At 43.5% G+C, this 5,925-nt stretch overlaps 2 non-coding genes across 2 annotated transcripts; one reads left to right on the top strand and one right to left on the bottom strand.

Moving 5' to 3' along the window:
• Positions 1 to 916: 916 nt before the first annotated feature.
• Trnat-ugu lies at positions 917 to 990 on the bottom strand. The gene has a single exon. It is a non-coding gene; the product is annotated as a tRNA-Thr (tRNA).
• Positions 991 to 1,082: 92 nt separating this feature from the next.
• On the top strand, positions 1,083 to 1,157 carry Trnai-uau. Its single transcript has one exon. It is a non-coding gene; the product is annotated as a tRNA-Ile (tRNA).
• Positions 1,158 to 5,925: the final 4,768 nt, after the last annotated feature.

Raw genomic sequence — 5,925 nt, 5'->3', positions numbered from 1 at the left:
TAAGGATAATATTTGGTTGGAAGAAGTATGAGGGCTGTTAACTCGTGTAGACGCGCTTTTTATTCACCGCTGTATTAACTGTACCTGCCATCCAACGGTAGCGTGACTTCAACTAATGCCGAGGTCATCTGTTCGATTCTCGAAGACTGCCTCAATGTTTCTCCCTATGGCGGTCGTTCTGGAATGAGTTACACGTGGACTCGTTGGACCAGATAAGGAGCTAAGTGAACGAAGAAACAGCGACACCAACATGCAAGCCGCCGAAGTTGCAAAAAGACGGCCATGAGCTACGCGATAATTTACCATTGTATGAAGGAAAAGACGCTGTGTTACAGTCTGCTGAGGAGTTTATCACCGTGAAAGTTAAAAGCTAGTTACTTTTTATTATCAGATGTGATGGCTGAGGTCATGCATGCCGCTCTTCCCGAGTCTAGCTATTGTTATGAAGGGCAGTCACGTGATAATGTAGAACTATTTTCGTCGCTCAGCACGTTCGTCAGTCTGAGTACTGCACAAACTGCCAATGTCGGTAATGTCACTGCAGAGAAATGCTTACGGTGGTTCCAGACTCATTAATTCCTTATAATTAACAGAACTGTACAAACAACAGCAATTCACGCACGTACTGCCTACGGACGCCAGAATCAATGTAATCGGACAAACAGAGGATGGATTCTACGTACGATGATCACGAAAGGAGTCTTCTGCATGTTTCCCCAGCACGAGCAAGCTTATTTTTTGTAGCTCTGCCAGCCAGCGCTTGAAAAATGTATACGAAGACAGTAACTTGTTCTCAAAAGAACAGTTACTGTTGATGACCGTGCAGCTTTTCCCTGGAATAAATGATGACTAACTGAAAACCACAGTTGCCGACAGGTGTTGTTGATATACCTCGATGTGGACAGCTGAAAGTGTGTGCCCCGACCGGGACTCGAACCCGGGATCTCCTGCTTACATGGCAGACGCTCTATCCATCTAAGCCACCGAGGACACAGATGAATAGCGCGACTGCAGGGACTCACCCTTGCACGCTTCCCGTGAGACTCACATTCCCAACTATCCACAATTCTACATTCATCTGTGTCCTCGGTGGCTCCGATGGATAGAGCGTCTGCCTTATCAGCAGGAGATCCCGGGTTCGAGTCCCGGTCGGGACACACACTTTCGGCTGTCCAAATAGAGGTATATCAACAACACCTGTCGGCAGCTGTGGTTTTCAGTTAGTCATCATTTAGCTTGAAAAATGACTATGCGTGAACGATTGCAACGAATCGAAACTATTTATGCAGAGGACGAGTGCTCCACGTATAAAGCGGATTTCGAACGCTTCTGCCACAATTAAGCCGCGGTCTCTACAACGTTGCACAAAAGATTTACTTCGTTTGTACCAATTGGCATTCGTGCTGTCATCTGCCAAACTGTTGTAGTTGCTGATTTCTCCGGAGCGATAGTGCGCGTGTGAGTTGCGCAGTTACACCTTCCCACATGACCACCCTTAATAGGACACTTCTGGCGTTAGAATGCACCCACACTCCACATGAAGCATCTTTTCTGCAATAAAACACACCTGCAGTAAGTTGCTTTCCTTGAAGTATTACTTCCCTGTGTGTCGTAAGGCGAAGAGATGTAATCCACGTTTACGAGGTGCTGGAAGAAGGTTAACGCAGCTTACCACAAGAATCCGCCTTCATAAGTGGGTACTGAACCAGGAAATCACTGTCTGCAACAGGCTCGTTCCAATAGCAGAAGCGCTACTCCTCCATGCAGGCTGCATCATTTTTTAATCTCTTCCGTTTTTAAAAAATCACAAGTAAATCCAATTGTTTGGCCAGAAATGGCAAAGGTTTTGCGCGTTTTAAAACAGAGACTTCTACAAACATAAAAAAAGTATCAAATTTAAGAAACAAAGGCTTTACGCGACTCGTGTCACCAGGGGTCGTTACAGAAGAAACTAGTTCCATAGTGGTCAGCATATGAAGCGTAGCGCCTTCGCATCGCTCCTGTCACTTGTTAGGATGATATCGTTATAGGCATGAGTCATCGACAGATGTCACCAGCTGACATGGACCTGACAAGGGAACCTCCCCATCGCACCCCCCTCAGATTTAGTTATAAGTTGGCACAGTGGATAGGCCTTGATAAACTGAACACAGATCAATTGAGGAAACAGGAAGAAGTTGTGTGGAACTGTGAAAAAATAAGCAAAATATACTAACTGAGTAGTCAATGGGCCACATAAGTAACATAATGGAACATGTGAGATTAGGAGCGCCGTGGTCCCGTGGTAGCGTGAGCAGCTGCAGAACGAGAGGTCCTTGGTTCAAGTCTTCCCTCGACTGAAAATTTTACTTTATTTTTGCATAGTTATTATCTGTCCGTTCGTTCATTGACATCTGTTCACTGTAATAAGTTTAGTGTCTGTGTTTTGCGACCGCATCGCAAAACCGTGCTATCAGTAGACAAAAGGACGTGCCTCTCCAATGGGAACAGAAAACATTTGTCACAAGGTCATAGGTCAACCGATTCCTCCACAGGAAAACACATCTGATATATTATATACGACACTGGTGACGGCATGTGCGTCACATGACAGGAATATGTTGTCGACCCACCTAACTTGTACACTTGGCGAATGGCTTAAAAGATTCTTCTACCTTGCCCGATTTAGGTTTTCTTGTGGATGTGATAATCACTCCCAAAAAAGTGATGAAAACATAAGAGTTTGTCACATAAACTGAAAATAAAAAATTAAAGTTTTTCACTGGATGGAAGATTTGAGCCTAGGACCTTTCGTCCCGCAGCTGCTCACGTTGCCACGAGACCACGACGCTCCTGCCTTCTTATCGTCCTTAATGTTGCCTATTTTCCCATGAACTACTCAGTTTGTATATTTTGCTTATTTTTCACAGTTCCACACAACTTCTTCCTGTTTTCTCAATTGATCTGTGTTCAGTTTTTCAAGGCCTATCCACTGTGCCAACTTATAACTAAATCTGAGGGGGGTGCGATGGGGAGGTTCCCTTGTGAGTTACAGAGCTTGACGCAGTTTTACTAGTAGGCGCCAGAGGTCAGCAGTTGACGGACAGTGCTAGCAGTCGTAGTCAAAACAATGTTGTAAAGTTATGTTTGATTAATATTTAATGTATTTGCATAATTATAATTGTTTTATATGTGTAGTAATTAGCAGTGTGAGTATTGTATGAGCGAAGAAGAACAGAAGTAAATGAAAATTGTTTTGTTTATTCACGAAGTACCAATTAAACTATACAGGGCATTTACTATAGTTAAATGTGCAGTCAGTTTATGGTACTAATAAATCGTGAGTAGAACACAAATTAATCGGTAATTTCAGAAAGAGTAATGTTATATTTGATACTTTTCTAAATTTATTTATTTAGCAATTGCCATAGAAAGAAATGTTTTACTATGATTGGTCATTGAAGTAAAGCGCGGGTTAGCGCGGGATAATACTGCAACCTGATTTGCTGTTTGTGATATCAGCCAATCAGAAAAATGCAGGCTCGCGCCAATCTATGCTGGGAACAAAGCCTTTGGTGTGATCTAGGTCAGTCGGGTAGAGATGGGTCGAACTCGTTCATTCCCGTGAACTACTTCATTTCACTCTTTGCCGTTAAGCGTTCAAATGAAGTAGTTCATTCACGAAGTACGGAAGCCTGACGAAGTTGCCCAGTTCGCCGCTCAGCCGCGGTTACGCTCGCTACGCCTCGCTCGTACAAAAAGCTTCGTAATACTTCATAATTTTACCAACAGATGGCCGAACTATGCAGTAACGTGCACGCAACGTTTTACTCTTACAGCGTCTGAGCTAACTTAAATAGAGCATGGTCGAAGGGGACAAAGGAAAGAAACAGAGGAGCCTGTCACGTAAAGAAGGTACTACATCTAATCTTGCTCGACATTTTCTCATGAAGCGCCCAAAAAAGTCTTTATCTGCCAAGTGAAACATTATTTGTTGTATTCATGGACTGAAAACTAGGACTACCTACGAAATGCATTCCAGTTTTATGTTACTTTTAAAATTTAATCCAAAATAGAATGTGTATGTTTACCACTGTCACAAAGTCTATAATCTACGTTAAGTAATTATTCAGAAGTTTTCCTGTAGTTTTTATTTTTGTTGAGAATAATAACCCTCCAGATTCAAAACAGTTTAAACTGTCACCTGTAGTCATTGGTACGATTTCAGGTAAAATCCCTCTTTCAGTGTTATTAACAAACCCCTTATTTTCATGTTGGCTGTGCGTGCTCACACAGCCAGCCTCTTCATTTGTATCTGTATTATTCATTTTCCGCAAGCGCTGCCAACGTTAGGCTACCAGTAGACGCGAAGTATAGCTGAACTGCACAAATAGTCACGGGTAATGATGTCAGCACTGCAGGAAGCAGCTGATGCTGCCTTCCCCTCGCCCCTCACCACAACAACCCCTCGCAAACCTATCGTTTCCCACAAACGCCGCGCGATTCGACGACAGGCAGTAGAGGGGGAACTGAAGTGAAGGGAGAATGAGTGACGTAGCGCCGATGTAATGGGATGAGGGAGAGGGGAAGAGAGTGAGTGAACTGGAAAAAAGTATGGAGTGTGTTATCTGTGAAGAGTTTGAAGTACCAGTTCATTGAAATTGAGTGGTTAGTTCACACTTCACTGGAGTGAAGCGTTCATTTGAACGACTCATTCACGAGCTCCCTATCACTACAGTCGGGACTGAGGGTTCGAACTAGTAACATCTCATTGAAAGCAGCTCCGACGAAAGTACTGTAAAATCGCGGAAAAATGCTAATTACGAGTTCGCGAAGTAGTACATATCGTATTTAAGTGAACAGTGTAGTGGAAGTCGTGTGGAATTTCGGACGGAATATCAAAATTATTGCTTTTGACTGTTAGTTAAAACCGCGTGGCATGTTGTGCGATGTAAGACTGGAACAGATATTACGTTTAGAGCAGAGTGCACAACATTTGAGCGAGCATTTTCATAACTAAACGATCCGGTGAACTCTATTAACTTCGGTAACGGGTGTAAATACCATAAACTGGCTACGTGTGTGATTGTGGTGTGCGTGTGAACTTTACATTGTGTTGCCACTTAGTACGGACTTCGCAGTATTAACTGTGGTCTTTATTGTAAAAATACACCTGAAAATTTACATTGCCAAGTTAAAACTTTTCTTTCAGTAGCTAGCCACATCCTGTTTACCGGACAATTCTACGTATGTTGCGACCTGCAGTAGACAGTAGTGGTCTAGTATTTTCTACTACAGCTTTTAGCTAGACAAATGAACATTGCTGGACACTGGCAGGGCGGTAAAAAAGTAACGTGCCGCGCCGCACATACACTACCGTTTCTGACATTGCAACACCTAAAAAGAAAACCGTTTCCATATTGGTCAGCATACACTACAGTTACTGACATTGCAACATCTAAAAGGAATGATCTAATTGAATTCTGATGTGTCGACAGAAGTGCCGACACAGTGTGGTTTGAGGAGACCGAAATACACGCTATAAGCTCACGCATGATGGCGTGAGGTCTGAAACAGGATACGTAATGAATGCTATAAAGAAAAGTATACTTAACTTTAATCCATCCTTAGTACATCGCTCTTGACGATACAAATGAGACTCTCTAGATACAAGCTATGTAAGGCTAATGGCGCCTTGCTAGGTCGTAGCCATTGACTTAGCTGAAGGCTATTCTAACTATCTGCTCTGCAAATGAGCGAGGCTTCGTCAGTGTGCATCGCTAGCTACGTCGTCCGTACAACTGGGCGAGTGCTAGTACGTCTCTCTAGACCTGCCGTGTGGTGGCGCTCGGTCTGCTATCACTGAAAGTGGCGACACGCGGGTCCGACATGTACTAATGGACCGCGGCCGATTTAAAGCTACCACCTAGCAAGTGTGGTGTCTGG

The sequence above is a fragment of the Schistocerca piceifrons genome, chromosome 8, assembly GCF_021461385.2.
Source record: "Schistocerca piceifrons isolate TAMUIC-IGC-003096 chromosome 8, iqSchPice1.1, whole genome shotgun sequence".
NCBI lineage: Eukaryota > Metazoa > Arthropoda > Insecta > Orthoptera > Acrididae > Schistocerca > Schistocerca piceifrons.
Note: the sequence above shows the minus strand (reverse complement) of the source record. Positions and strands in the feature narration are given on the sequence as shown.